The 16,258-nt window shown below is 41.5% G+C and overlaps 1 protein-coding gene across 4 annotated transcripts in view; it reads left to right on the top strand.

Moving 5' to 3' along the window:
• Nucleotides 1–213: 213 nt before the first annotated feature.
• The window catches only part of BTBD9 (BTB domain containing 9), a 413,472-nt gene continuing 397,427 nt past the window's right edge, over nt 214–16,258 (top strand). Inside the window, exon 1 of one of the 4 annotated variants that reach the window (XM_027057832.2) lies at nt 214–482. The gene's annotated coding sequence lies outside the window, so the exon portion shown is untranslated. Of the gene's footprint in view, nt 483–616; nt 730–16,258 lie in introns of those variants that run through there. The other 3 variants (XM_027057831.2, XM_015069790.3, XM_053222857.1) reach the window with 3 other exon arrangements.

Consider the following 16,258-nt stretch of genomic DNA (forward strand, 5'->3'; position numbering starts at 1 on the left):
CCATAGGATCCGCGCCAGTCTGGACAAGGCAGCTGCTCTTTCCGCCACAGGCGCCCTGGAACCTCGCGACGGGGACCTTCCCATCTGCCGTGACGCGATCGGTGACACCACACAGTGACGTATGGTGACGTGCTTACCCGGAGCCAGGTGCCGGCAGGGCAGCCACACCCTGGGGCCCCCAACTCAGGAGGGCGACGGGTCGGGCGGGTGGGGAAACGGCGCAAAACCCGCCAAAGGCCACATCCGAGCCCTAAACCCTCAGATCCCGCCCGCCGCCGACCGGTTGCTAAGTGACGCCAGCGCGCAGAGGCGCGTGCGCGGCCACGGCGGTGTGCGTGAAGGCGGACGCGCGCCGCGGCGGCGGCGGCGGCGAGGACGGCGGCGACGGCAGCGGCCGAGGGGGCGGTGGCTATAAGGGCGGTGCGGAGCAGGCGGAAGAGGCGTCCGTGCGGGCGGCTAGGTCGCCGAGAAACATCGTTGGGGTGAGTAGCCGGGACCTCGCAGGGGAGGTGGGGCCTGGCCGCACCTGCTGCGCGGGCCCGGGGCGCGGAGACGCGCACCCCCACAGTACCCGCGCGCGCCGCTCCACGCCCCTCTGCCGCTTTTCCCGGGGGCGGGGAAGGAGAGGGGACGGGGGCTGGCGAGGGTCAGTTCCTAGGCGCTGGCGCTCCGGGAAGCGGCAGCGAGGTGCCGACGGAGACTGTGTGTTCCCGGAAGGTGTAGTGGGAAGTAGGTGTCTGGGGGCGTCGAGGTGGCTTTGCCAGGCTCCCCGACAGAGGAGTCGGAATCAGGAGAAGCCCGGGTTCCCAGAACAGCCTCGCAGCCTGCCTGAGACGAGGTTGACCGGGATGGAGAGGAGGTGGAACCGGGGACGTAGTAGGGCTGGGATTCGGAAAGTTTGGCACTGCTGGGGCCTTCCTCGCCCCTGCCCTGGCTGGGCTCCGAGGAGGAGCCGGTTGTTATGGAGAGAGTTGTGAATCAGTGCCTGCGTGCGGCGTCAGACACACCCACGACCTGGGGAAGGCGATTGTCAGTACTGATAGGGGGCAGCTAACCTGTTGCCTGGAGTTTCCAACTTCACATGTGTGTGCACGTGCGTAAAGCACGCATACAACTTTGCCCTAGGCATTCTTTCACGTTGCTACAGATTTTAAGGCCAGGGGGCAGATATCCATCCTAAATTCTCACTTCCCTCTGGACTCAAATCAGCTGTTTTATTTCTCAGAACCTGTTGTGTTTCTGTCATTACTAGGGCCAAAAAAAGTATGGAGGCACTGTTTTTTATTTTCCTTAATAGAAGTACAGACGTCCTGTTTCCTAGGCACAAAATACAGATTCTGTTCAACGTGTGGGCTGGAAAATGTTGGTGGACAGACAAGCCTGAGTGTGAAGGTGTAGCAAATCATCAGCCCAGTGCTCTCAATGCTCTGGCTCCCCTCGTGAGTCAATGTGTGGTGATTGCAGTTGCCATCCTTGGGAGAAAAGAGTATTGAAGATAGGGAAAAAGTCGGTATTTTCTGGCTTTTGATTAAGGCAATGCCTAGAACAGAGGTAGATGATACTGAAATTTAATCAGGATCTGTGCAAGAAAATTGAAGAAACATAACTTGTCAGTTTTCATTCAGCTCTAAAATTTTGTGGTTCAGTTTCATAACTGAGGATCTGTGAAGTATGCTGCCTGAGGTGCTTACGTCTTGGAACCAGTAATCTTGCTCTGTAGCACCTAGAGTACTGGAGATTCAGTGTCTCTTGCTCACTGGACTAGGTAGCTTTTAGGACAGGTGTCGTGTCTTTTTTATTCATGGCTTTCTCTTCAGCATCTACACAAGTTTTGCCACAGAGTAGGCATACAATAAGGTATTTGTCATATATTGCACTGTGTATGAGTGTTTACCAATGAATCTAGCTTAGTCCATCAAGGAGTTAATATACGTTCTCCTCCCCCCCCCCCCCCCAATCATCTTATATGTGGGAAAAGGGAAAAGAGTTATATGGGTACAAATGACATAGAAAACCTGGCTTTTTTGGATAAAGAGCAAATAGACTGGGGGTGCCTGGGTGGTTCAGTCAGTGCAGCGTCAGACTCTTGATTTCTGCTTAGGTCATGATCTCACTTTCATGAGATCAAGCCCTGAATCGGGCTCCACACTGAGCATGGATCTTGCTTAAGATTCTCTCTCTCTTCTTCCACCCTTCTCCCCTGCTCATGCTCTCTCTCTAAAATAAAAATAAATAAATACATTTCTAAAAAAGTGTAAATAGTCTGGGCACAATTGGCTAAGTGTGATTCTTCATCTTAGGTCTTGATCCTAGGGTGGTGAGTTCAAACTCCACTTTGGGTGAGTTCAAACTCTGTGTTGGGCTCCTCACTGAGTGTGAAGCCTACTTAGAAAAAAAAAAAAAGCAAATAGTTTGTTATGTGTATGTCAAATGTATGAGCAAAAATATGTCAAATCATTATGAAACCAAATGAGGCAGTATGTAAACAGGTGCTATGTGAGATGCTGTACTTTAAGTGCAGTAGAAATTTAGAAAAGATAAGACCTGTGGTGGGCTGAGTTAATGAACTCTTTGGAAGAGGTAAGATTCGATCAGGTCTTTGAAAGAGCTATAAAATTTGAATTAGAGAAGAGGCAAGGAATCATGTTGAGAAAATTGTGTGAATGTGCTTGATGAGGGAGATATTGAGGAGACCTACATATCTGGTGAGTGGAGTTTACGGTCTCTGATAGGGAGATGTTGGAGAGAGAAGGTTTAGCAGATTGGGAAGGAAAAGTGTTAAGACTAAGGCACTCACTGATAACAAGATAGGGGCTGCTTGCTAGGTGGAATGGGAATTGTGTTAGAATAGTCTTAGACAAGAGTAAGTGTTATCCTTAAGGGATATTATGGTTGAATCAGGATTGGGTTGTTGTATACTTCTGATGTCAATTACTAATTTGAATAAATGCCTCATTAGTGTGAGTGTATCTTATGTACTTTGTCAGCAGCACGTGTCCCCATTTCTAAAATCTACCTAGTGTGCTTGGGCCTTTCCACTGGAAATCTGAAATGATGTACCCAAAGCAATTATCCAGCTATTCTCAGTGACACAGTTTTGCTTGGGATTATCTTTTAGAGTGCCCTGTGAGGTTTGTACTTAATCTCTGATTCTGTAAAATATACAAGTAACGTTTGCTGGGAAAGGAGTCTGTTTGAAGAAGGATGCTAAAAAGCATTGACAAAAAGATTTGAGAAAATTAAAGATGTTGCTGCTGAGTATCGAACCTTTGTTCTTCATAATATCTTTTGTTGTTATGTGGAAATTCTTCAGGCCCATTAAACCTGAAGCTGAATTGCTAACCTACCATGTGTAAAGTTGCAACACCAAATGTTGCATTATTTAACAACTCAGCAAATATTTATTGGGTGCTGGCTATGGCTAGATACTGTGGTGGGTGCTGGGAAGACAAAGAACATGACACGGTAAGCCCAAACCCTGTGAGTTACTACGTGTTCATTAGACGAGACAAACCCCTAAACTTGGGATGTTATGATAAGAGTTAATCACCTTGGAATAAGTAAAATGCTGAGGGCATTGATCACTTTGGAGGAAAAAAAATTGATAGAATCAGGGAAAGCTTTAAAAAGAAGAGGATAGAACTTAGCCCTGCAGGTTAAGTAGAATTTTGCCACATGTAAAAGGGAAAACACACAGTGTAGGAAGAGGGGAGAGCATAAGCACAGTTGCTAGAGATTAATATCAACAGGGTTTTTGGAAAACCTTGAATTGTTTCTTGATGAGACAGGAAAGATATGGTTGCAGCCAAACTATTAGGGGTTTTCATTCCATTCTAAAAAGCCTAGATTTTCCCTCCTCCCATTCCAACCCCCGTGTTGGTGATGGAGGGCCTTGGAAAGTGGACTCATAAGAAAGTTAATTGGCAGTTCCCGTGCAGAGCTGCATTGGCATGGAGAGGCTAGCAGACCGGTTAGGGTATACGTAAGAGATGCTGGGAGCCTGAAGAGGGACAGCAGGAATGGATGGATTGTAGAGATATTTTAAAATCTCTCTAATAGAGAGTTGTTAAAATCTCTAAATGTTATGACCAGTTAGTGGTGAGAGAGAGTGGGAAGTTAAAGATGTGTCTAGCTTTAGTAACTGGTGATTATGATGACATTAAATTAGAAAATACAGGAGAAGCAACAGAATTGCAGTGGAGGGAAGAAATGATGGCATGTTAATTATCAGGTCCCTGTGTAGAGTTTGGAGAGGTCCACTGGGTGATTGGAAATTCTACTCCAGAGTTGATGAGGCAGTTTAGGAATAATTGTAACAGTCTATAGGGCCAAGAAAATAGTACTATTCTAGGAGTAGTGTAGTACTTAACACTGTGGACTTTGGAATCAGGAAAACCTGAAGTCTTGTCTATTTCACTTACTGGTTGGGTCAGGTGACCTTGGACAAGTTGTTTAACATCTCTAAGCCTTAATTTCTTCTGAAAAGTGGGGTTAATAATACTTCAAAGAATAGTTGTGGAGATTAAATAAATAGAATGTGCACAATGATTAACATAATGCCTAGCTTATAAATGCTTAATAAATGATAGCTGTTGCTATTAATAGTGGTAGTAATAGTGACAGTTATAGAGGTAGTAGAAGAAGATACAACTACCCAGAAGAGTGGAGAATGAGAACTGGAAAGAACAAGGAATGGAACTTGTGGACATCAACACTTAGATTAAATTTAGATTGGTTCTCAAACTTGAGCATGCATTAGAAATACCTGAGGCCCAACGATCTCTTTTGCCGTGCTGGTGGGAATGCAAACTGGTGCAGTCACTCTGGAAAACAGTATGGAGCTTCCTCAAAAAGTTAAAAATAGAATTACCCTATGACCCAGCAATTGAACTACTAGATATTTATCCAAGGGATACAGGTGTGCTGTTTTGAAGGGATACAGGCACCCCAATATTTATAGCAGCGCTATCAACAATAGCCAAAGTATGGAAAGAACCCAAATGTCCATCCATGGATGAATGGATAAAGAAGATGTGGTGTGTATATGTGTGTGTGTGTGTGTGTGTGTGTGTATGTGTGTATGTGTGTGTGTATGTATATATGTGTGTGTGTATATATATATATATATATACATATACACACACAATGGATTATTACTCAGCAATCAAAAAGAATGAAATCTTGCATTTGCAACTATGTGGATGGAACTAGAGGGTATTATGCTAAGTGAAATTAGTCAGAGAAAGACAAATATAGGACTTAACTCATATGATAAATTTAAGATACAAAGCAGATGAACATAAGGAAAGGGAAGCAAAAATAATATAAAAACAGGGTGTGGGACAAAACGTAACAGACTCTTAAATATGGAGAACAAACAGAGGGTTACTGGAAGGCTTGTGGGAGGGGGGTGGGCTAAATGGGCAAGGGACATTTAAGGTATTTACTCCTGAAATCATTGTTGCACTATATGCTAACTAACTTGGATATAAACAAACAAAAAAAAAAAAACAAAAAACCTGAGGCCTTGATAAAACACAAATTGCTGGGCCCCACCCCCACAGTTTCTGATTCAGTAGGTCTGAGTGGGGATTGAGAATTTGCATTTTGAACAAGTTCTCAGGAGATGCTGATGCTGGTGTTCCCAAGACCTCACTTTGAGGACTACTGACTTAAAGGATGGATGAAAGAAGAGAAACCGGCATAGAGACTAACAAAAACTGGTGGACAGAGAACCAGGAGAGAGTGTAGAGAAGGATAGGGAGGTAGCAGCCTGCAGACTGTAGATCCACCAGTGTGCTTTCCAGTTCTCTAGACTTCATCTTGTTATTACTGTCTTCTCCAGAATTTGGCATAATACTCGGCACATAGCAATGCTTGTTTGAACCTTGAAGCCCCTTAGTACTGTCCTTGTGCATGATTGCACGTACTTCATGTGCAGATTTCATTCATTCTTTTATATCTCTGCTGAGTCATAGGGTGCTGTTTCTAATGTTACACACACACACACACGCACACACACACACACTAACTACAGAAAATTTCTTTCAAATAGCTGATGCATTAGCTAGCTGCTGTGACTTTGAATTAGATGTCTTACCCTCCCCCCTTTTATTTATAATGTCAGAGAGTCCAAAATAATTGTCAGTAACAAGTGTCAGGAGGATAGTCTGTGTCTTGAATTAGGCACTCTGCAGGTTTACAAGGTAAGCAAATAGTATACTCCCTGTACCTTGGAAGTTTGCAGTAGGATGGGTGAAGGAAGGGAACAGGAGGAGATAAGATCACAGAAATGTGGATTGAGAGGAACCTCAATATAAAGGCTTTTTCCTTGTTTGCCGGTATACTTTGTATCTTATGTGTCTGAGGACTTTAGCATATAGAGCAAATATTAGTTCTAATCTCTGATAGGAAGTTAAAAGATTTACACTGTATAAGGAAATCAAACACTAGTTGTGCAAAGATATAAGTACTATAAAGAGAGTTCAGGAGTTAAGTTGTAGTTTCATGATGGACTAGTTAGCTACTCACCATGCTTCTTTGGTTCTTGTTATCTCTCATTTATTTTTTCTGTTAATATTTAAGTATTTTACTTACTATGTGCCAGAAACTGTAAAGTGCTGGGCATAGGGAAATAATTCTCTGGGCATCTAACACTGGCTTTAGTTAGGGGGTATGATACTGTGTAAATGAGTGTGCACCCATGTCAGGAAGATCTGATATCTGCATTTTATAATTTTAAGAATATATTGATACGAGTAGACATTAAGAACTTGAAGTTAAATTCATTCAACTTGTGTATGCAAGGGACCATGAAAAAATATAAGCTGAAAACCTGAGTGTCCTCTTTCTGTCTTGTACCCTCATATTCTATCTTGTTCCATTTTCTCCTTTCCATTCTTACTGCTTTTACCTTCGTTGAAATCCTCAATTTCTTGCCTGGATTATTGCATTAGAGTCTTTAACTATACAGCAGTGGTTCTAGGGACAGCATTAAAGTCTCCTGGTAACTTGTTTCAAGTGGAAATTTGTGGACCTCACTCTAGAGCTTCTGATTCAGAAACTCTGGGGATGGTGCCTGGCGATCTGTTTTATTGCTCTGTCTAGGTGGTTCTGCTGCAACTAAAGTTTGGGAACCATGGACAGGGTGTTTGTAAAATTGTAGGAGCTTTTAAAGAAATTAGTAGATGCCAAAAGTGGAGAAAGAAGTGAACAATCTGTGAGAAGCAGGAACACATGAACCAAGTTGACTAGGGTGTAAGGTACCTCCCACAAGTGGGAAGGAAGACTCATTTGTTTCCTTTCTGGCTGGTTTATTTGTCCTGTAGAGTACGTATTCTTTGGCCCAGGATCCTAAACTCACACTGACGCTTTCTTGCTGGGACCCCAGCTCACATAGAAAATGTCTGTATCTTTTGATGGCTTCCCTCAGGAATTCTACCAGACATTTAAAGCAGAGTTAATACCTATCCTTCTCAGGCTGCTCCAAAAAATAGAAATGGAAGGAAAACTTCCAGACTCATTCTATGAAGCCAGCATTACTTTGATTCCCAAACCAGACTGAGACCCCACAAAAAAAAGAGAACTACAGGCCAATATCCCTGATGAATATGGATGCAAAAATTCTCAACAAGATACTAGCAAATTGAATTCAACAACATATAAAAAGAATTATCACCATGATCCAGTGGGATTCATCCCTGGGCTGCAGTGTTGGTTCAATATTTGCAAATCAATCAATGTTAATAAAAGAAAGGATGAGAACCATATGATCCTGTCAATATATGCATAAAAAGCATTTGACAAAATGCAGCATCTTTTCTTAAAAACTCTCAAGAAAGTCAGGATGGAAGGAACATACTTAAACACCATAAAAGCCATATATGAAAAGCCCACAGCTAATATCATCCTCAATGGGGAAAAACTGAGAGCTTCCCCCCCCCCCCGAGATCAGGAATACGACAGGGATGTCCACTCTCACCACTGTTGTTTAACATAGTTTTGGAAGTCCTAGCATCAGTAATCAGACAACAAAATGAAATAAAAGGCATTCAAAATTGGCAAAGAAGAAGTCACACTTTCACTTTTTGCAGACAACATGATACTCTGCATGGAAAACCCAAAAGACTCCACCAAAAGACTCCTGGAAGTGATACATGAATTCAGCAAAGTCGCAGGGTACAAAATCAATGTACAGAAATTGGGTGCATTTTTATATACCAATAATGAAGCAACAGAAGGAGAAATAAAGAAACTGATCCTGTTTACAGTTGTACCAAGAACCATAAAATACCTAGGAATAAACCTAACCAAAGATGTAAAAGATCTGTATGCTGAAAACTATAGAAAGCTTATGAAGGAAATTGAAGAAGACACAAAGAAATGGAAAAACATTCCGTGCTGATGGGTTGGAATAATAAATATTGTTACAATGTCAATACTACCCAAAGCAATCTACACATTCAGTGCAATCCCAATCAAAATTGCACCAGCATTCTTCTCAAAGCTAGAACAAACAATCCTAAAATTTGTGTGGAACCACAAAAGACCCTGAATAGCCAAAGTAATACTGAAGAAGAAAACCAAAGCGGAGGTATCACAATCCCAGACTTTAGCCTCTACTACAAAGCTGTCATCATCAAGACAGCATGGTATTGGCACAGAAACAGAGACATAGACCAATGGAATAGAATAGAGAACCCAGAACTGGACCCAAAAATGTATGGCCAGCTAATCTTTGACAAAGCAGAGAAACATTTCCAAAGGGAAAAAGTCTCTTTAGAAAATGGTGCTGGGAGAACTGGACAGCAATATGCAGAAGAATGAAACTAGACCACTTTCTTACACCATACACAAAAATAAACTCAAAATGGATGAAAGACCTAAATGTGAGACAGGAAACCATCAAAACCCTAGAGGAGAAAGCAGGCAACAACCTCTTTGACCTCAGCTGCAGCAATTTCTTACTAGACACATCTCGAAAGGCAAGGGAATTAAAAGCAAAAAATGGACTGTTGGGACCTCATCAAGATAAAAAGCTTCTGCACTGCAAAGGAAACCAAATCAGCAAAACTGAAAGGCAACCAACAGAATGGGAAAAGATATTTGCAAATGACATATCAGATAAAGGGCTAGTATCCAAAATCTATAAAGAACTCACCAAACTCCACACCTGAAAAATGAATAATCCAGGGAAGAAATGGGCAGAAGACATGAATAGACACTTTTCCAAAGAAGACTTCCGGATGGCCAACAGACACGTGAAACTATGCTCAAGGTCAATCATCATCAGGGAAATACAAATCAAAGCCACACTGAGATACCACCTCACACCAGTCAGAGTGGCTAAAATTAACAACTCAGGAAACAACAGATGCTGGCGAGGATGTGGAGAAACGGGAACCCTCTTGCACGGTTGGTGGGAATGCAAACTGGTGCAGTCACTCTGGAAAACAGTGTGGAGGTTCCTCAAAAAATTAAAAATAGAACTACCCTATGACCCAGCAATAGCACTGCTAGGAATTTACCCAAAGGATACAGGAGTGCTGATGCATAGGGGCACATGTACCCCAATGTTTATGGCAGCACTTCCAACAATAACCAAATTATGGAAGGAGCCCAAATGTCCATCAAGTGATGAATGGATAAAGAAGATGTGGTTTATATATACAATGGAATGCTACTTGGCAATGAGAAAGAATGAAATCCTGCTATTTGCAGCAATGTGGATGGACCTGGAGGGTATTATGCTAAGTGAAATAAGTTAGTCAGGGAAAGACAGATATATGCTTTCACTCTTATGTGGATCTTGAGGAACTTAACAGAAGACCATGGGGGAGTGGAATGGGAAAAAATAGTTACAAACAGAGAGGGAGGAAGGCAAACCATAAGAGACTCTTAAATACAGAGAAAAACAGGGTTGATGGGGGTTGGGGGAGAGAGGAAAGTGGGTGATGGGCATTGAGGAGGGCACTTGTTGGGATGAACACTGGGTGTTGTATGTAAGCCAATTTGACAATAAATTATATTAAAAAAAAAGAAAAAATGTCTATATCTTAAAACTTCCTGTTTCTGTTGTCCAGCATAGCACACAAACAGAAAAGTATGTGGAACACAAATACTGCACTTAATGAATTAGTTTAAAGTAACATCCAATTTTTTGTCCCTCAGCTTAAGAATAAAACACTGTTGGGGGCGCCTGTGTGGCGCAGTCAGTTGAACATCTGACTTCAGCTCAGGTCATGGTCTCGCAGTTTGTGAGTTTGAGCCCTACATCTGGCTCTCTGCTGTCAGCCTGTCAACTCAGAGCCTGCTTCGGATCCTCTATTCCCCTCTCTCTGCCCCCCCCCCCCCCCCGCTTGTGCTTTCTCAAAAATAAATATTTAAAATTAAAAAATATATAAAAAATAAAAAATAAAACACTGCTGGTCCCTAGGCACTCATCAGGTGCCCTTTCCTGGCCCTTCCCAATCTCAGCATCTCTCCCAAAAGTAAACACTGTCCTGACTTTATAATATTACTTCCTCTTATTTTAAGTTTTATCCCTTAAGTATACACTTCAAATACTTATAAGCTACTTGGCCTATTTTTGAACTTTTTGTAAATGAAGTCATAAATGTGTATTCTTTGTGTTTGGCTTGTTTAATATTACATTTTTGAGATTATTCATCTTGTTGCATACAGCTAATTTTTTGATTTTCACTGCTGCATAGTATTCCATTTCAGGACTATACAATTTATCCTTTATGCTTTTGGTGGACTTTTGGGTTGTTTCTAGGGCCTTTTGTTTTTTAGCTAGGATATTCTTATACATGCTTATGAACATATTTTACCTTAGGGTATAATAGTGTAGAATTACTGAGTCATATATTATACAGGTCTTTAATATCAGTAGATAACAGCAAACTTTTCTAAAGTGGCTAAACTACTTAAATGTTTCTATTTATTTTTGAGTCTTTATATTATCACTTACATCAAGCCAGCTAATACTCCTACCATAGTTTTCAGTACCTAGCTGAAATCCTAGAAACAGAGAAGGCAGCTTAATGAAGAAACACCCTTTGTAACCAACACCTCAGCCAACATCAACTCATTACCTTTTTAAAAAAAATCATTTGTGGGGCACCCGGGTGGTTCAGTCAGTTAAGCATCCGACTTCGGCTTGGGTCACAATCTCGCGGTTTGTGGGTTTGAGCCCCGCGTCGGGCTCTGTGCTGACAGTTCAGAGCCTGGAGCCTGTTTCGGATTCTGTGTCTCCCTCTTTCTCTGCCCTCCCCTACTTGTGCTCTGTCTCTCAAAAATAAATGAACTTTTAAAAAAAATCATTTTTTGAGGAGGTAATTTACGGACATGGTACAAAATTCAGAAATACAAAGGGGTACACAGTGGAAAGGAAGTCTTCCTTTCATTCGTACCTGACAGACCTCCAGTTCTTCCTTCTGGGAGCAGCCACTATTACCGCTGATCGATTAATTTGTTCAGCAGATTTTTATTGAGTGCCACTGAAGCACCGGGCATCGTTACAGTGTTTGGAGACAGAGGAGTGAATAAAAGTGAGAGCAAAGATCTGCTCTCACTCATGGATTCTTCCATTCTATTAGAGGTGATTAAAAGTAGTAAAGATACCTTTGCAGAAATATTCCGTGTGTATATGGCATATTTTGTATTTGTTCTTAAACATAAATGTCACATACCACATTACTGCCCTTGCTTTTTTTGCATTGTATCTTGAGGGCTGTTCCATATTAGTATATGAAGAGCCTGCCTCATTCTCTTTAGCAGCCCTTACAGCGTTCCATTGTATGGTTGTTGTCAGGAAAAAACTGCGGAGGACTGAAATGGGCATAAAATATCCCTGACTGCCCTATCTAGTGCACTCTTCCAGGCTGTCTGTACCTTTCATTTTCTTTGAGCTGTTTTATAACTATAAATTGTAGAAAACTGATAGTAATGCAGATGATTCTTATCCATAGAGACCAAGTGGGTTTTGTCTAGTGGAATGCAATCAAATGTTGTCCTGAGGATATAGACTAGTTTTGCATCTATTTGTAAAGCAGTGTTAGTATTCCACATAGGGTGTGTGTGTGTGTGTGTTCTTTGACTTCTCCATTTAACTGATTATAATATCTTAATGAATGCTTCATTAATTAATGATTTAAATAAAATCATTAAATTAAAATATAAACCATTTGATATGGTTTGTATTTGTATGTGTCATGATACCTTTTAACAGATACATTATAATAAGTTCCCTCTCGATGGCCACTTTATTTCTTCAGAAAGCAGTTCATACGAGTTTTAGACAGTTTTGGGCACAGAAAATCTGTGCTATCATAAAGCAGTACTTTGTGATGCTTCAACAAAGAGATTAATGGATGAGACTGTTTTGGTAGATCTTCCATCAAGCATTGTGACCTAGTCCCTGCCCTCAAGGAGTTTATAGTCTAGTGGAGGAGGAGGAGGAATGTGTCAGATGAAGTGTAGCATGGATACTGGATAATCTAGGAGATAGCTAAAATGAGGTTCCCCTAAGGGCAGAAAGAACAGCATGGACTTGCTTTCCTCACAGGATTTGCTTTTTTTCACACACCCCTGGTCTGGGCTCACTGAGGCAGAACTAAACATCGCCCTCTTTTCAATGCTTGGTGCCAGTGTACTTGTTTTTATGCTTATTGTGGAACTAGTCAAGTCTTGGGGACTCCAGTGGAATCCCGTGGCTCCAGTTGCCAGCACAGTGGTTTGTCTGTTCTTACAGATGGTGGCATTAGCAGGAGAATATAGTGGAGTCACATAGTTGGGGTGGAAGTGGGTTAGTGGTTATATTCTAAAGTCAGGACAAAGTGTAAAAATCAAGTACTGTGAAAATTTTCTTTAGAAGACCCTTTAATGCCTACAGAATCCCATGTCGTGGTTCTCTTAATACAGGAAATGTCCCCAAATAAGGTAATTTGGATTATGGAGTTTAATTTTATTAGAACTTTTGTTTGACGTCCTTAATTTGGCTTATTAACACCTCACCGTTACTAGCAATTTCTGGCTTGCCTCTACAGCACCACTGTGAAACTGTCTTGGCAGTTATGTAACTGGTGTTTGATAAAGTTCTCTCAGATACCTAGTTCCCTATTCTGTCAGTAATCATCTTGTGTGCAGTTATACTGTTTGCATTGATTTCTTTGCTCTACTGTTCTGTCACCCCTCCAGTAAGGTTTAATTACCCAAATATTAATGTAATGTTACACTCTGTTAACTATTGAGGAATTATGTACAATTTATTTCAATGGTATTAAATTCTTTTGATGTGAAACAAACACTCTTTCAGAGGTTTTTTTTTTTTAATGTCTATTTTTGAGAGAGTTCAAGTTGGGGGGGAAGGATGGGGGGAAGGACAGAGGATCCGAAACAGGCTCTGCGCTGACAGTCTGACAGCAGCAAGCCCCATGTGGGTCTTGAACTCACTAACCGGGAGATCATGACCTGGAGCTAAAGTCAGACACTCAACCGACTGAGCCACCTAGGCACCCACCCTCTCCAGAGTTTTTAAAGAAAGGGTTAATTTTCCTAAGGCAGGGTAACTCTGTTCTACCACTTCTCTTCCTTTCTGTTGTCAGTGTTTCTCTTAGGCCTTCAATTAATTTTTTTGCCACCTCCGGTTATCAGTGATTGAGAAAATTCCCAAATCACTCATATCTTGTTTCAGGCTTGACTACAGCAAGGAACACTGAATGGAATCATTGAGTCTGGAGTGATGGGTAGCTCCAGCTATTTCTGACTCCTCTTTCTGTATAAGTAATTGAATTCACGTAAGTTAAATTTCAGTATGATGTGACTCCTTTGTAGTAAGAATTGGCCTAATTCAGATGGAATTGGAGATGAGATTCCCAGGCAGCTTCCGTTTCATCCATGCAAACATCTGTTGATCTCCTGCTAAGTTGTATCAAGTGCTGCAAATACAAAGGAGAATAATTTGTTTCCTGTCCACAAAGGATTTGTGATCTAGTGGGGGAGGTAGATTTAAAGGTAGATGATTGTAATATAAAGTGGTAAGTGCTGTGAGAATAATATATCAAGACTGTTAGCTTAGAATTTATATGCCATGAATACTTAGTCTATCAGTACTTCTGTGGAGATTCTTAATAAGCACTGATGTTCAGAGAAGGCTTCCTGGTCAATCTGATACCTTATTACCCCTAAAGAATAAGGCTTTACCTCTGCAGGGGGTCAAGGGAATATGTATTTTTGACAGGGAGATGGCAAAGTGTGTCAGGGTCAGTGGTGTTGCTGAAGCATAAAGTGACAGGTAGGGCATCCTCAGAGAGGAGGCTAGAGTGGTAGGCAAGGGTCAGTTCAGAGAGGCCTATGGATGTCCTGTCTGTGAACTTGTATACCATTCCAATGACCATAATATGATCATTAATTATAAAGTTACTAATAAACCACCTGTTAAGCACTTACTATATGCCAGGGACTATATTAAGTGTTCTGTAGTTATTTAATCCTCTTGGACATTCACAAGTGAAAATATGATTGGTTGGTTATTGGTTGGTTATTGTGCAAGCCGAGTGGATATGGAACTGAGGGGGATAAAATGGGAGGTGGGGAGATAGTTTGGAAGCTGTTGAAGTAGTGCAGGTGAGAGATGGTTGAAGCCTGAACTAGAGTAGAAGTTATTAGAATGGCATATGAAGGATGAATTAGAGGAATAATATTTAGGAGGTAAAATAAGATCTAATTAATTGATTACACAGGGTGGGGTCAGGGAAAGGAAAAAGTCAAGGGAAATATACAGGTTTTTAGCATGAGTTACTTGTGTGGTGATACTACCTTTTAAGGTAAAGGACACTGGAGGAGGGCCTGCATTAAGAGAAGATTAGTTTGGTATTGACTATGCTGATTTGAAGTGCCAGTGGGGACATGTGGTGGAATCATATTGCAGGCACACAAATCTGAAATACAGAAGAGAGAGAGGTCTGGCTTAGAGATAGAAATTTGGAAGTTGGCAACCAGCAGTTGAAACCAGGAGGAATGATAAACTCACAAGGAAGGCGTGGCCCTGGGGAGTATACGTCTTAAAGACCAAGTAGTGAAAGAAGAGACTCAGAGGTAAAATGAGAACCAGGAGAGGAGAGTGTCACAGAGGCTAAGGGAGTAGAGTTTCAAGAAGGGTATGTTCAAGAGTGTCACATGCTACAGTGAGATCCAGAAAGATAAGAATGGAAAGTGAATCTTGGGTATTCCAATTAAGAAGTCATTGATGACCTTGGTTAGAGTGGTTTCAGTCGGGTGATGGGCCGTGTGAGACTTCAGTGGATTTAGGAGTGAATTGGAGTTTAGAAAGAGGAGGCCAGGGGTGTGGATAATCTTATGAAAAGTTTGAGTAAAAACTGGAAAAAGGATTAGAAAATATGTGTGAGGTGTAAGGGTGAACAGCTACCTCTAAACTCTTCATGCTCTCAACCTTAGGGAAGCTGGTTTGGGCTCAGTTCAACAAGTTGCATGTTTTTGAAACCTTTTGAGAGTGTAGACTCAAATCCTGAGAGCTAGGGTCAGCTGTTTCCTGTAGCCTCCCAGTAGCCCTTCTGTACCTGAATGGACTGTAATTTGGTCTAATTTGTTGTCAATGCAGTGTATGTGTCAGAAAATCATCACCAAAGTGCACCATCCTAAATGATATTTTGGCCAAAAAAAAAAAAAAAAAAGTGACGGGAGAAATTAATAAAGGAAACCCTGGGAAGGAAAAGGTATCAACCATTGTACTATGTCCTTCGCATGTCTTATTCTATACTTTATTGCATCCTCATAGCCACCATTCTGGGGGTGGGGTTATCCCCATTTTCTCAATGAGGAATTGAGATCCTATAGTCCTATGTCTCCTTATCTTACCCCAGCTTCTGCCCCTGATGACTGTGACCTTGGATAGGTTTCTCAGTTTCCTCCTCTATAAAAAGCTGTGGTTTTGATCCTTAAGTCCTTTCCAGCTCTAGGGTTCTAGGCATCTGTGAATATTTATTAGTGTTGCTATTTGGGCATGAAAAAAAAAGGCCATTCAGGGAATTTCCCCCCTCTCAGTGAATTAATAACTTAATAGTAACACTGTCAGGTTGTTCAGACTAAATAATTTATTTTCCCATCACAAAGTGAGTACCCATTATGTATGTGGCCTTAGAAAGCTACTGTAAAATAAATCAAGTAAATAGGCTTGGTGACAGGCTCTCCATCAGTTGTTACTAGCCCTGGGCACATGGGCAAATCGCTACCTGCA

This window comes from Acinonyx jubatus, chromosome B2, assembly GCF_027475565.1.
Source record: "Acinonyx jubatus isolate Ajub_Pintada_27869175 chromosome B2, VMU_Ajub_asm_v1.0, whole genome shotgun sequence".
NCBI lineage: Eukaryota > Metazoa > Chordata > Mammalia > Carnivora > Felidae > Acinonyx > Acinonyx jubatus.